The following is a 15,720-nucleotide window of genomic DNA, read 5'->3' on the forward strand; positions in this document are numbered from 1 at the left end:
TGAAGAGCTGACTAGGTTTGACTGGATTGCCAATTGAACAGCAAGGCTGTGAGTGTGAACAGCCGCTGAAAACCAGCATTGGATTACCTGGTCATTCACCAGTGTTGTTAGGAAAATCTGCCTGGTGTGGAGAGTCAGAGGAATTCCAGATTCGCAGAGAACGAATGGAACATTCTGAAGTGGAGATAAGAATGATTTCTGAAGGCTCGGTGTGTGGAAGGAAAATCAAGAGCTAACCAGCGTTCACTGGATAGCCAATTGAACAGCACGGCTGCGAGTGTTAACACGCAGCTGAAACCAGCCTTGGGTTGCTTGGACATTCACCAGTGGTGAAACGAAAACCTGCTGGGAGTGGAGAACAAGATGAATTCAAGATTCGCGTGAATGAATGAAACATTCTGTAGTGTAGATTGCAATGGTTTCTGAGGTTTGTATTGTCTGAACTGGAAAAAGAAGAACTCACCAGTGTTGAGTCGCTAGACCGTGAACAGCACGGGTTCGAGTGTGAATAGACCGCTGAAAACCATCATTGCGTTACTTGAACATTCAGCAGTGGTGCAATGAAAACCTGCCGGGAGTGGAGATTCAGATGAATTCCAGATTCGCAGTGAATGCATGGAACATTCTCTAGTGGTGATTCCAATGATTTCTGAAGGCTGGGTTTTGTGGACACGAAAATGTAGAGCTGAACAGGGTGGAATGGATAGCCAAATGAACAGCACGTCTCGTAGTAAGAACAGGCCACTGAAAACCAGCTTTGGCTTAATTGGACATTCACAAGTGGTGTAACGAAAACCTGACGGGAGTTGAGAATTAGATGAATTTCAGATTTGCAGTCAATGAATGGAACATTCTGTGGAGGAGATACCAATTGTTTCTGAAGTTTGGGTTATGTGGACAGGAAAATGGAGCTGAAGAGGGTTGAGTAGATAGCAAATTGAACAGCACGGCTGAGAGTATGAGCAGGCCACTTAAAACCAGCATTGGCTTACTTGGATATTTACCAGTGGTGTCACGAAAACCTGCCGGGAGTGGAGATTCAGATGAATTCCAGATTCGCTGTGAATGAATGGAACATTCTGTAGTGGAGATAACAATGATTTCTCCAGTCTCTGTGGTGTGGACAGGAAAATGTAGAGCTGGCCAGGGTTGAGTGGATAGCCAATTGAACAGCACCACTGCGCTTGTGAAGAAAACACTTAAAACATTGGGTTACTTGGACATTCAACAGTGGTGTAACGAAAACCTGCCGGGAGTGGAGGTTCAGAGGAATTCCAGATTCGCAGTGAATGAATGGAACATTCTCTAGTGGAGATTCCAATGATTTCTGAAGGCTGGGTCGTGTGGAAGGAAAATCAAGAACTAATCAGGATTTAGTGGAAAGCCAATTGTATAGCATGGCTGCGAGTGTGAACATGCAGCTGAAAACCAGCATTGGGTTACTTGGACATTCATCAGTGGTGTAAGGAAAACCTGCATGGAGTGGAGAGTCAGTTGAATTCCACATTCGCAGTGAATGAATGGAACATTCTGTAGAGGAGATTCCAATGATTTCTGAAGCCTGTGTTGTGTGGACAGGAAAATGAAGAGCTGACCAGGCTTGAATCGATAGCCAAGTAAACAGCAGGGCTGCGAATATGAACAGGCCGCTGAAAACCAGCATTGGGTTACTTGGACATTCAACAGTGGTGTAATGAAAACCTGCGTGGAGTTGAGAGTCAGATGAATTCCAGATTCGCAGTGAATGAATGGAACATTCTGTAGTGGAGATAACAAAGATTTCTGAAGGCTGGTAGTGTGGTGGGACAATGAAGAGCTGAACAGGGTGGAGTGAATTGTCAATTAAACAGCACGGCTGCGAGTATGAACAGGCCTCTGAAAACCAGCATTGGCTTACTTGGACATTCACAAGTGGTGTAATGTTAACCAGGCGGGAGTGGAGAATCAGATAAACTCCAGACTCGCAGTGAATGAATGGAACATTCTGTAGTGGAGATTGCAATGATTTCTGAAATCTGGATTGTGGGGACACGAAAATGAAGAGCTGACCAGTGTTGAGTGGATAGCCTGTAAAAAGCCTCGGCTTCGAATGTGAACAGACCACTGAAAACCAGTATTGCATTACTTCGACTTTCAGCAGTGGTGTAACGAAAGCCTGCGTGGAGTGCAGATTCAGATGAATTCCAGATTCCCAGTGAATGAATGGAACATCCTGTAGTGGAGATTACAATGATTTCTGAAGGCTGGGTTGTGTGCACAGGAAAATGAGGAGCAAAACAGGTTGAGTGGATAGCCAATTGAACAGCACGACTGCGAACATGAACAGGCCTCTGAAAACCAGCATTGTTTTACTTGGACATTCACAAGTGGTGTAAGATAAATCTGCAGGTAGTGGAGATTCAGTTGAATTCCAGATTCGCAGTGAATGAATGGAACATTCTGTACTGGAGATTGCAATGATTTCTCAAGTCTGGATTGTTTGGACATGAAAATGAAGAGCTGACCACAGTTGTGTGGATACCCAGTAAAAAGCAGGGCTTAGAGTGTGAACAGACCGCTGAAAACCAGCATTGTGTTACTTGGACATTCATAAGTGGTGTAATGAAAGCCTACCTGGAGTGCAGATTCAGATGAATTCCAGATTGGCAGTGAATGAATGGAACATTCTGTACTGGCGATTCCAATGATTTCTGAAGTCTGATATTGTGGAAAAGAAAATGAAAGGCTGACCAGGTTTGAGTGGATAGACAATTGAACAGCACACTGCGAGTGTGAAAAGGCGGCTGAAAACCAGCATTGGATTACTTGGTCATTCACCAGTGCTGTAATGAAAACCTGCCTGGAGTGGAGAGTCAGATGAATTGCAGAATCGCAGTGAATGAATGGAACAGTCTGTAGTGGAGATCCCAATGATTTCTGAAGGCTGGTTTGTGTGGAGAGGAAAATGAAGAGCTGACCAATATTGAGTGGATAGCCCATTGAACAGCACTTCTGCGAGTTGAACATGCCTCTGAAAACCAGTATTGAGTTACTTGGACATTCACCAGTGGCGTAACGAAAACCTGCCGGGAGTGGAGGTTCAGATGAATTCCAGATTCGCAGTGAATGAATGGAACATTCTCTAGTGGTGATTCCAATGATTTCTGAAGGCTGGGTTTTGTGGACACGAAAATGTAGAGCTGAACAGGGTGGAGTGGATAGCCAAATGAACAGCACGTCTCTTAGTATGAACAGGCCACTGAAAACCAGCATTGGCTTACTTGGACATTCACAAGTGGTGTAACGATAACCCGCCGGGAGTTGAGAGTCAGATGAATTTAAGATTCGCAGTGAATGAACGGAACATTCTGTGGAGGAGATACCAATTATTTCTGAAGGTTGGGTTATGAGGACAGGAAAATGTAGAGCTGAATAGGGTTGGGTGGATAGCAAATTGAACAGCACGGCTGAGAGTATAAGCAGGCGGCTTAAAACCAGCATTGGCTTCCTTGGACATATACCAGTGGTGTCACGAAAACCTGCCGGGAGTGGAGACTCTGATGAATTCCAGATTCGCGTGATTGAATGGAACATTCTGTAGTGGAGATTGCCAAGATTTAGAAATCTGGATAGTCTGGACAGGATATTGAAGAGCTGACCAATGTTGAGTGGATAGCCAGTGAACAGCACGGTTTCGAGTGTGAACAGACCACTAAGAAGCAGCATTGCATTACTTGGACATTCATCAGTGGTGTAACGAAAGCCTTCCTGGAATGCAGATTCAGATTATTTCCAGATTCACAGTGAATGAATGGAAATTTCTGTAGTAGAGATTCCAATGATTTCTGAACGCTGGGTTGTGTGGACAGGAAAATGAAGAGCTGACTAGGTTTGACTGGATTGCCAATTGAACAGCAAGGCTGTGAGTGTGAACAGCCGCTGAAAACCAGCATTGGATTACCTGGTCATTCACCAGTGTTGTTAGGAAAATCTGCCTGGTGTGGAGAGTCAGAGGAATTCCAGATTCGCAGGGAACGAATGGAACATTCTGAAGTGGAGATAAGAATGATTTCTGAAGGCTCGGTGTGTGGAAGGAAAATCAAGAGCTAACCAGCGTTCACTGGATAGCCAATTGAACAGCACGGCTGCGAGTGTTAACACGCAGCTGAAACCAGCCTTGGGTTGCTTGGACATTCACCAGTGGTGAAACGAACACCTGCTGGGAGTGGAGAACAAGATGAATTCAAGATTCGCGTGAATGAATGAAACATTCTGTAGTGTAGATTGCAATGGTTTCTGGGGTTTGTATTGTCTTAACTGGAAAAAGAAGAACTCACCAGTGTTGAGTCGCTAGACCGTGAACAGCACGGGTTCGAGTGTGAATAGACCGCTGAAAACCATCATTGCGTTACTTGAACATTCAGCAGTGGTGCAATGAAAACCTGCCGGGAGTGGAGATTCAGATGAATTCCAGATTCGCAGTGAATGAATGGAACATTCTCTAGTGGTGATTCCAATGATTTCTGAAGGCTGGGTTTTGTGGACACGAAAATGTAGAGCTGAACATGGTGGAATGGATAGCCAAATGAACAGCACGTCTCGTAGTAAGAACAGGCCACTGAAAACCAGCTTTGGCTTAATTGGACATTCACAAGTGGTGTAACGAAAACCTGACGGGAGTTGAGAATTAGATGAATTTCAGATTTGCAGTCAATGAATGGAACATTCTGTGGAGGAAATACCAATTGTTTCTGAAGTTTGGGTTATGTGGACAGGAAAATGGAGCTGAAGAGGGTTGAGTGGATAGCAAATTGAACAGCACGGCTGAGAGTATGAGCAGGCCACTTAAAACCAGCATTGGCTTACTTGGATATTTACCAGTGGTGTCACGAAAACCTGCCGGGAGTGGAGATTCAGATGAATTCCAGATTCGCTGTGAATGAATGGAACATTCTGTAGTGGAGATAACAATGATTTCTCCAGTCTCTGTGGTGTGGACAGGAAAATGTAGAGCTGGCCAGGGTTGAGTGGATAGCCAATTGAACAGCACCACTGCGCTTGTGAAGAAAACACTTAAAACATTGGGTTACTTGGACATTCAACAGTGGTGTAACGAAAACCTGCCGGGAGTGGAGGTTCAGAGGAATTCCAGATTCGCAGTGAATGAATGGAACATTCTCTAGTGGAGATTCCAATGATTTCTGAAGGCTGGGTCGTGTGGAAGGAAAATCAAGAACTAATCAGGATTTAGTGGAAAGCCAATTGTATAGCATGGCTGCGAGTGTGAACATGCAGCTGAAAACCAGCATTGGGTTACTTGGACATTCATCAGTGGTGTAAGGAAAACCTGCATGGAGTGGAGAGTCAGTTGAATTCCACATTCGCAGTGAATGAATGGAACATTCTGTAGAGGAGATTCCAATGATTTCTGAAGCCTGTGTTGTGTGGACAGGAAAATGAAGAGCTGACCAGGCTTGAATCGATAGCCAAGTAAACAGCAGGGCTGCGAATATGAACAGGCCGCTGAAAACCAGCATTGGGTTACTTGGACATTCAACAGTGGTGTAATGAAAACCTGCGTGGAGTTGAGAGTCAGATGAATTCCAGATTCGCAGTGAATGAATGGAACATTCTGTAGTGGAGATAACAAAGATTTCTGAAGGCTGGTAGTGTGGTGGGACAATGAAGAGCTGAACAGGGTGGAGTGAATTGTCAATTAAACAGCACGGCTGCGAGTATGAACAGGCCTCTGAAAACCAGCATTGGCTTACTTGGACATTCACAAGTGGTGTAATGTTAACCAGGCGGGAGTGGAGAATCAGATAAACTCCAGACTCGCAGTGAATGAATGGAACATTCTGTAGTGGAGATTGCAATGATTTCTGAAATCTGGATTGTGGGGACACGAAAATGAAGAGCTGACCAGTGTTGAGTGGATAGCCTGTAAAAAGCCTCGGCTTCGAATGTGAACAGACCACTGAAAACCAGTATTGCATTACTTCGACTTTCAGCAGTGGTGTAACGAAAGCCTGCGTGGAGTGCAGATTCAGATGAATTCCAGATTCCCAGTGAATGAATGGAACATCCTGTAGTGGAGATTACAATGATTTCTGAAGGCTGGGTTGTGTGCACAGGAAAATGAGGAGCAAAACAGGTTGAGTGGATAGCCAATTGAACAGCACGACTGCGAACATGAACAGGCCTCTGAAAACCAGCATTGTTTTACTTGGACATTCACAAGTGGTGTAAGATAAATCTGCAGGTAGTGGAGATTCAGTTGAATTCCAGATTCGCAGTGAATGAATGGAACATTCTGTACTGGAGATTGCAATGATTTCTCAAGTCTGGATTGTTTGGACATGAAAATGAAGAGCTGACCACAGTTGTGTGGATACCCAGTAAAAAGCAGGGCTTAGAGTGTGAACAGACCGCTGAAAACCAGCATTGTGTTACTTGGACATTCATAAGTGGTGTAATGAAAGCCTACCTGGAGTGCAGATTCAGATGAATTCCAGATTGGCAGTGAATGAATGGAACATTCTGTACTGGCGATTCCAATGATTTCTGAAGTCTGATATTGTGGAAAAGAAAATGAAAGGCTGACCAGGTTTGAGTGGATAGACAATTGAACAGCACACTGCGAGTGTGAAAAGGCGGCTGAAAACCAGCATTGGATTACTTGGTCATTCACCAGTGCTGTAATGAAAACCTGCCTGGAGCGGAGAGTCAGATGAATTGCAGAATCGCAGTGAATGAATGGAACAGTCTGTAGTGGAGATCCCAATGATTTCTGAAGGCTGGTTTGTGTGGAGAGGAAAATGAAGAGCTGACCAATATTGAGTGGATAGCCCATTGAACAGCACTTCTGCGAGTTGAACATGCCTCTGAAAACCAGTATTGAGTTACTTGGACATTCACCAGTGGTGTAACGAAAACCTGCCGGGAGTGGAGGTTCAGATGAATTCCAGATTCGCAGTGAATGAATGGAACATTCTCTAGTGGTGATTCCAATGATTTCTGAAGGCTGGGTTTTGTGGACACGAAAATGTAGAGCTGAACAGGGTGGAGTGGATAGCCAAATGAACAGCACGTCTCTTAGTATGAACAGGCCACTTAAAACCAGCATTGGCTTACTTGGATATTTACCAGTGGTGTCACGAAAACCTGCCGGGAGTGGAGATTCAGATGAATTCCAGATTCGCTGTGAATGAATGGAACATTCTGTAGTGGAGATAACAATGATTTCTCCAGTCTCTGTGGTGTGGACAGGAAAATGTAGAGCTGGCCAGGGTTGAGTGGATAGCCAATTGAACAGCACCACTGCGCTTGTGAAGAAAACACTTAAAACATTGGGTTACTTGGACATTCAACAGTGGTGTAACGAAAACCTGCCGGGAGTGGAGGTTCAGAGGAATTCCAGATTCGCAGTGAATGAATGGAACATTCTCTAGTGGAGATTCCAATGATTTCTGAAGGCTGGGTCGTGTGGAAGGAAAATCAAGAACTAATCAGGATTTAGTGGAAAGCCAATTGTATAGCATGGCTGCGAGTGTGAACATGCAGCTGAAAACCAGCATTGGGTTACTTGGACATTCATCAGTGGTGTAAGGAAAACCTGCATGGAGTGGAGAGTCAGTTGAATTCCACATTCGCAGTGAATGAATGGAACATTCTGTAGAGGAGATTCCAATGATTTCTGAAGCCTGTGTTGTGTGGACAGGAAAATGAAGAGCTGACCAGGCTTGAATCGATAGCCAAGTAAACAGCAGGGCTGCGAATATGAACAGGCCGCTGAAAACCAGCATTGGGTTACTTGGACATTCAACAGTGGTGTAATGAAAACCTGCGTGGAGTTGAGAGTCAGATGAATTCCAGATTCGCAGTGAATGAATGGAACATTCTGTAGTGGAGATAACAAAGATTTCTGAAGGCTGGTAGTGTGGTGGGACAATGAAGAGCTGAACAGGGTGGAGTGAATTGTCAATTAAACAGCACGGCTGCGAGTATGAACAGGCCTCTGAAAACCAGCATTGGCTTACTTGGACATTCACAAGTGGTGTAATGTTAACCAGGCGGGAGTGGAGAATCAGATAAACTCCAGACTCGCAGTGAATGAATGGAACATTCTGTAGTGGAGATTGCAATGATTTCTGAAATCTGGATTGTGGGGACACGAAAATGAAGAGCTGACCAGTGTTGAGTGGATAGCCTGTAAAAAGCCTCGGCTTCGAATGTGAACAGACCACTGAAAACCAGTATTGCATTACTTCGACTTTCAGCAGTGGTGTAACGAAAGCCTGCGTGGAGTGCAGATTCAGATGAATTCCAGATTCCCAGTGAATGAATGGAACATCCTGTAGTGGAGATTACAATGATTTCTGAAGGCTGGGTTGTGTGCACAGGAAAATGAGGAGCAAAACAGGTTGAGTGGATAGCCAATTGAACAGCACGACTGCGAACATGAACAGGCCTCTGAAAACCAGCATTGTTTTACTTGGACATTCACAAGTGGTGTAAGATAAATCTGCAGGTAGTGGAGATTCAGTTGAATTCCAGATTCGCAGTGAATGAATGGAACATTCTGTACTGGAGATTGCAATGATTTCTCAAGTCTGGATTGTTTGGACATGAAAATGAAGAGCTGACCACAGTTGTGTGGATACCCAGTAAAAAGCAGGGCTTAGAGTGTGAACAGACCGCTGAAAACCAGCATTGTGTTACTTGGACATTCATAAGTGGTGTAATGAAAGCCTACCTGGAGTGCAGATTCAGATGAATTCCAGATTGGCAGTGAATGAATGGAACATTCTGTACTGGCGATTCCAATGATTTCTGAAGTCTGATATTGTGGAAAAGAAAATGAAAGGCTGACCAGGTTTGAGTGGATAGACAATTGAACAGCACACTGCGAGTGTGAAAAGGCGGCTGAAAACCAGCATTGGATTACTTGGTCATTCACCAGTGCTGTAATGAAAACCTGCCTGGAGCGGAGAGTCAGATGAATTGCAGAATCGCAGTGAATGAATGGAACAGTCTGTAGTGGAGATCCCAATGATTTCTGAAGGCTGGTTTGTGTGGAGAGGAAAATGAAGAGCTGACCAATATTGAGTGGATAGCCCATTGAACAGCACTTCTGCGAGTTGAACATGCCTCTGAAAACCAGTATTGAGTTACTTGGACATTCACCAGTGGTGTAACGAAAACCTGCCGGGAGTGGAGGTTCAGATGAATTCCAGATTCGCAGTGAATGAATGGAACATTCTCTAGTGGTGATTCCAATGATTTCTGAAGGCTGGGTTTTGTGGACACGAAAATGTAGAGCTGAACAGGGTGGAGTGGATAGCCAAATGAACAGCACGTCTCTTAGTATGAACAGGCCACTTAAAACCAGCATTGGCTTACTTGGATATTTACCAGTGGTGTCACGAAAACCTGCCGGGAGTGGAGATTCAGATGAATTCCAGATTCGCTGTGAATGAATGGAACATTCTGTAGTGGAGATAACAATGATTTCTCCAGTCTCTGTGGTGTGGACAGGAAAATGTAGAGCTGGCCAGGGTTGAGTGGATAGCCAATTGAACAGCACCACTGCGCTTGTGAAGAAAACACTTAAAACATTGGGTTACTTGGACATTCAACAGTGGTGTAACGAAAACCTGCCGGGAGTGGAGGTTCAGAGGAATTCCAGATTCGCAGTGAATGAATGGAACATTCTCTAGTGGAGATTCCAATGATTTCTGAAGGCTGGGTCGTGTGGAAGGAAAATCAAGAACTAATCAGGATTTAGTGGAAAGCCAATTGTATAGCATGGCTGCGAGTGTGAACATGCAGCTGAAAACCAGCATTGGGTTACTTGGACATTCATCAGTGGTGTAAGGAAAACCTGCATGGAGTGGAGAGTCAGTTGAATTCCACATTCGCAGTGAATGAATGGAACATTCTGTAGAGGAGATTCCAATGATTTCTGAAGCCTGTGTTGTGTGGACAGGAAAATGAAGAGCTGACCAGGCTTGAATCGATAGCCAAGTAAACAGCAGGGCTGCGAATATGAACAGGCCGCTGAAAACCAGCATTGGGTTACTTGGACATTCAACAGTGGTGTAATGAAAACCTGCGTGGAGTTGAGAGTCAGATGAATTCCAGATTCGCAGTGAATGAATGGAACATTCTGTAGTGGAGATAACAAAGATTTCTGAAGGCTGGTAGTGTGGTGGGACAATGAAGAGCTGAACAGGGTGGAGTGAATTGTCAATTAAACAGCACGGCTGCGAGTATGAACAGGCCTCTGAAAACCAGCATTGGCTTACTTGGACATTCACAAGTGGTGTAATGTTAACCAGGCGGGAGTGGAGAATCAGATAAACTCCAGACTCGCAGTGAATGAATGGAACATTCTGTAGTGGAGATTGCAATGATTTCTGAAATCTGGATTGTGGGGACACGAAAATGAAGAGCTGACCAGTGTTGAGTGGATAGCCTGTAAAAAGCCTCGGCTTCGAATGTGAACAGACCACTGAAAACCAGTATTGCATTACTTCGACTTTCAGCAGTGGTGTAACGAAAGCCTGCGTGGAGTGCAGATTCAGATGAATTCCAGATTCCCAGTGAATGAATGGAACATCCTGTAGTGGAGATTACAATGATTTCTGAAGGCTGGGTTGTGTGCACAGGAAAATGAGGAGCAAAACAGGTTGAGTGGATAGCCAATTGAACAGCACGACTGCGAACATGAACAGGCCTCTGAAAACCAGCATTGTTTTACTTGGACATTCACAAGTGGTGTAAGATAAATCTGCAGGTAGTGGAGATTCAGTTGAATTCCAGATTCGCAGTGAATGAATGGAACATTCTGTACTGGAGATTGCAATGATTTCTCAAGTCTGGATTGTTTGGACATGAAAATGAAGAGCTGACCACAGTTGTGTGGATACCCAGTAAAAAGCAGGGCTTAGAGTGTGAACAGACCGCTGAAAACCAGCATTGTGTTACTTGGACATTCATAAGTGGTGTAATGAAAGCCTACCTGGAGTGCAGATTCAGATGAATTCCAGATTGGCAGTGAATGAATGGAACATTCTGTACTGGCGATTCCAATGATTTCTGAAGTCTGATATTGTGGAAAAGAAAATGAAAGGCTGACCAGGTTTGAGTGGCTAGACAATTGAACAGCACACTGCGAGTGTGAAAAGGCGGCTGAAAACCAGCATTGGATTACTTGGTCATTCACCAGTGCTGTAATGAAAACCTGCCTGGAGCGGAGAGTCAGATGAATTGCAGAATCGCAGTGAATGAATGGAACAGTCTGTAGTGGAGATCCCAATGATTTCTGAAGGCTGGTTTGTGTGGAGAGGAAAATGAAGAGCTGACCAATATTGAGTGGATAGCCCATTGAACAGCACTTCTGCGAGTTGAACATGCCTCTGAAAACCAGTATTGAGTTACTTGGACATTCACCAGTGGTGTAACGAAAACCTGCCGGGAGTGGAGGTTCAGATGAATTCCAGATTCGCAGTGAATGAATGGAACATTCTCTAGTGGTGATTCCAATGATTTCTGAAGGCTGGGTTTTGTGGACACGAAAATGTAGAGCTGAACAGGGTGGAGTGGATAGCCAAATGAACAGCACGTCTCTTAGTATGAACAGGCCACTTAAAACCAGCATTGGCTTACTTGGATATTTACCAGTGGTGTCACGAAAACCTGCCGGGAGTGGAGATTCAGATGAATTCCAGATTCGCTGTGAATGAATGGAACATTCTGTAGTGGAGATAACAATGATTTCTCCAGTCTCTGTGGTGTGGACAGGAAAATGTAGAGCTGGCCAGGGTTGAGTGGATAGCCAATTGAACAGCACCACTGCGCTTGTGAAGAAAACACTTAAAACATTGGGTTACTTGGACATTCAACAGTGGTGTAACGAAAACCTGCCGGGAGTGGAGGTTCAGAGGAATTCCAGATTCGCAGTGAATGAATGGAACATTCTCTAGTGGAGATTCCAATGATTTCTGAAGGCTGGGTCGTGTGGAAGGAAAATCAAGAACTAATCAGGATTTAGTGGAAAGCCAATTGTATAGCATGGCTGCGAGTGTGAACATGCAGCTGAAAACCAGCATTGGGTTACTTGGACATTCATCAGTGGTGTAAGGAAAACCTGCATGGAGTGGAGAGTCAGTTGAATTCCACATTCGCAGTGAATGAATGGAACATTCTGTAGAGGAGATTCCAATGATTTCTGAAGCCTGTGTTGTGTGGACAGGAAAATGAAGAGCTGACCAGGCTTGAATCGATAGCCAAGTAAACAGCAGGGCTGCGAATATGAACAGGCCGCTGAAAACCAGCATTGGGTTACTTGGACATTCAACAGTGGTGTAATGAAAACCTGCGTGGAGTTGAGAGTCAGATGAATTCCAGATTCGCAGTGAATGAATGGAACATTCTGTAGTGGAGATAACAAAGATTTCTGAAGGCTGGTAGTGTGGTGGGACAATGAAGAGCTGAACAGGGTGGAGTGAATTGTCAATTAAACAGCACGGCTGCGAGTATGAACAGGCCTCTGAAAACCAGCATTGGCTTACTTGGACATTCACAAGTGGTGTAATGTTAACCAGGCGGGAGTGGAGAATCAGATAAACTCCAGACTCGCAGTGAATGAATGGAACATTCTGTAGTGGAGATTGCAATGATTTCTGAAATCTGGATTGTGGGGACACGAAAATGAAGAGCTGACCAGTGTTGAGTGGATAGCCTGTAAAAAGCCTCGGCTTCGAATGTGAACAGACCACTGAAAACCAGTATTGCATTACTTCGACTTTCAGCAGTGGTGTAACGAAAGCCTGCGTGGAGTGCAGATTCAGATGAATTCCAGATTCCCAGTGAATGAATGGAACATCCTGTAGTGGAGATTACAATGATTTCTGAAGGCTGGGTTGTGTGCACAGGAAAATGAGGAGCAAAACAGGTTGAGTGGATAGCCAATTGAACAGCACGACTGCGAACATGAACAGGCCTCTGAAAACCAGCATTGTTTTACTTGGACATTCACAAGTGGTGTAAGATAAATCTGCAGGTAGTGGAGATTCAGTTGAATTCCAGATTCGCAGTGAATGAATGGAACATTCTGTACTGGAGATTGCAATGATTTCTCAAGTCTGGATTGTTTGGACATGAAAATGAAGAGCTGACCACAGTTGTGTGGATACCCAGTAAAAAGCAGGGCTTAGAGTGTGAACAGACCGCTGAAAACCAGCATTGTGTTACTTGGACATTCATAAGTGGTGTAATGAAAGCCTACCTGGAGTGCAGATTCAGATGAATTCCAGATTGGCAGTGAATGAATGGAACATTCTGTACTGGCGATTCCAATGATTTCTGAAGTCTGATATTGTGGAAAAGAAAATGAAAGGCTGACCAGGTTTGAGTGGCTAGACAATTGAACAGCACACTGCGAGTGTGAAAAGGCGGCTGAAAACCAGCATTGGATTACTTGGTCATTCACCAGTGCTGTAATGAAAACCTGCCTGGAGCGGAGAGTCAGATGAATTGCAGAATCGCAGTGAATGAATGGAACAGTCTGTAGTGGAGATCCCAATGATTTCTGAAGGCTGGTTTGTGTGGAGAGGAAAATGAAGAGCTGACCAATATTGAGTGGATAGCCCATTGAACAGCACTTCTGCGAGTTGAACATGCCTCTGAAAACCAGTATTGAGTTACTTGGACATTCACCAGTGGTGTAACGAAAACCTGCCGGGAGTGGAGGTTCAGATGAATTCCAGATTCGCAGTGAATGAATGGAACATTCTCTAGTGGTGATTCCAATGATTTCTGAAGGCTGGGTTTTGTGGACACGAAAATGTAGAGCTGAACAGGGTGGAGTGGATAGCCAAATGAACAGCACGTCTCTTAGTATGAACAGGCCACTTAAAACCAGCATTGGCTTACTTGGATATTTACCAGTGGTGTCACGAAAACCTGCCGGGAGTGGAGATTCAGATGAATTCCAGATTCGCTGTGAATGAATGGAACATTCTGTAGTGGAGATAACAATGATTTCTCCAGTCTCTGTGGTGTGGACAGGAAAATGTAGAGCTGGCCAGGGTTGAGTGGATAGCCAATTGAACAGCACCACTGCGCTTGTGAAGAAAACACTTAAAACATTGGGTTACTTGGACATTCAACAGTGGTGTAACGAAAACCTGCCGGGAGTGGAGGTTCAGAGGAATTCCAGATTCGCAGTGAATGAATGGAACATTCTCTAGTGGAGATTCCAATGATTTCTGAAGGCTGGGTCGTGTGGAAGGAAAATCAAGAACTAATCAGGATTTAGTGGAAAGCCAATTGTATAGCATGGCTGCGAGTGTGAACATGCAGCTGAAAACCAGCATTGGGTTACTTGGACATTCATCAGTGGTGTAAGGAAAACCTGCATGGAGTGGAGAGTCAGTTGAATTCCACATTCGCAGTGAATGAATGGAACATTCTGTAGAGGAGATTCCAATGATTTCTGAAGCCTGTGTTGTGTGGACAGGAAAATGAAGAGCTGACCAGGCTTGAATCGATAGCCAAGTAAACAGCAGGGCTGCGAATATGAACAGGCCGCTGAAAACCAGCATTGGGTTACTTGGACATTCAACAGTGGTGTAATGAAAACCTGCGTGGAGTTGAGAGTCAGATGAATTCCAGATTCGCAGTGAATGAATGGAACATTCTGTAGTGGAGATAACAAAGATTTCTGAAGGCTGTTAGTGTGGTGGGACAATGAAGAGCTGAACAGGGTGGAGTGAATTGTCAATTAAACAGCACGGCTGCGAGTATGAACAGGCCTCTGAAAACCAGCATTGGCTTACTTGGACATTCACAAGTGGTGTAATGTTAACCAGGCGGGAGTGGAGAATCAGATAAACTCCAGACTCGCAGTGAATGAATGGAACATTCTGTAGTGGAGATTGCAATGATTTCTGAAATCTGGATTGTGGGGACACGAAAATGAAGAGCTGACCAGTGTTGAGTGGATAGCCTGTAAAAAGCCTCGGCTTCGAATGTGAACAGACCACTGAAAACCAGTATTGCATTACTTCGACTTTCAGCAGTGGTGTAACGAAAGCCTGCGTGGAGTGCAGATTCAGATGAATTCCAGATTCCCAGTGAATGAATGGAACATCCTGTAGTGGAGATTACAATGATTTCTGAAGGCTGGGTTGTGTGCACAGGAAAATGAGGAGCAAAACAGGTTGAGTGGATAGCCAATTGAACAGCACGACTGCGAACATGAACAGGCCTGTGAAAACCAGCATTGTTTTACTTGGACATTCACAAGTGGTGTAAGATAAATCTGCAGGTAGTGGAGATTCAGTTGAATTCCAGATTCGCAGTGAATGAATGGAACATTCTGTACTGGAGATTGCAATGATTTCTCAAGTCTGGATTGTTTGGACATGAAAATGAAGAGCTGACCACAGTTGTGTGGATACCCAGTAAAAAGCAGGGCTTAGAGTGTGAACAGACCGCTGAAAACCAGCATTGTGTTACTTGGACATTCATAAGTGGTGTAATGAAAGCCTACCTGGAGTGCAGATTCAGATGAATTCCAGATTGGCAGTGAATGAATGGAACATTCTGTACTGGCGATTCCAATGATTTCTGAAGTCTGATATTGTGGAAAAGAAAATGAAAGGCTGACCAGGTTTGAGTGGATAGACAATTGAACAGCACACTGCGAGTGTGAAAAGGCGGCTGAAAACCAGC

Source organism: Sorex fumeus, unplaced genomic scaffold, assembly GCF_029834395.1.
Source record: "Sorex fumeus unplaced genomic scaffold, SorFum_2.1 ptg000170l, whole genome shotgun sequence".
NCBI lineage: Eukaryota > Metazoa > Chordata > Mammalia > Eulipotyphla > Soricidae > Sorex > Sorex fumeus.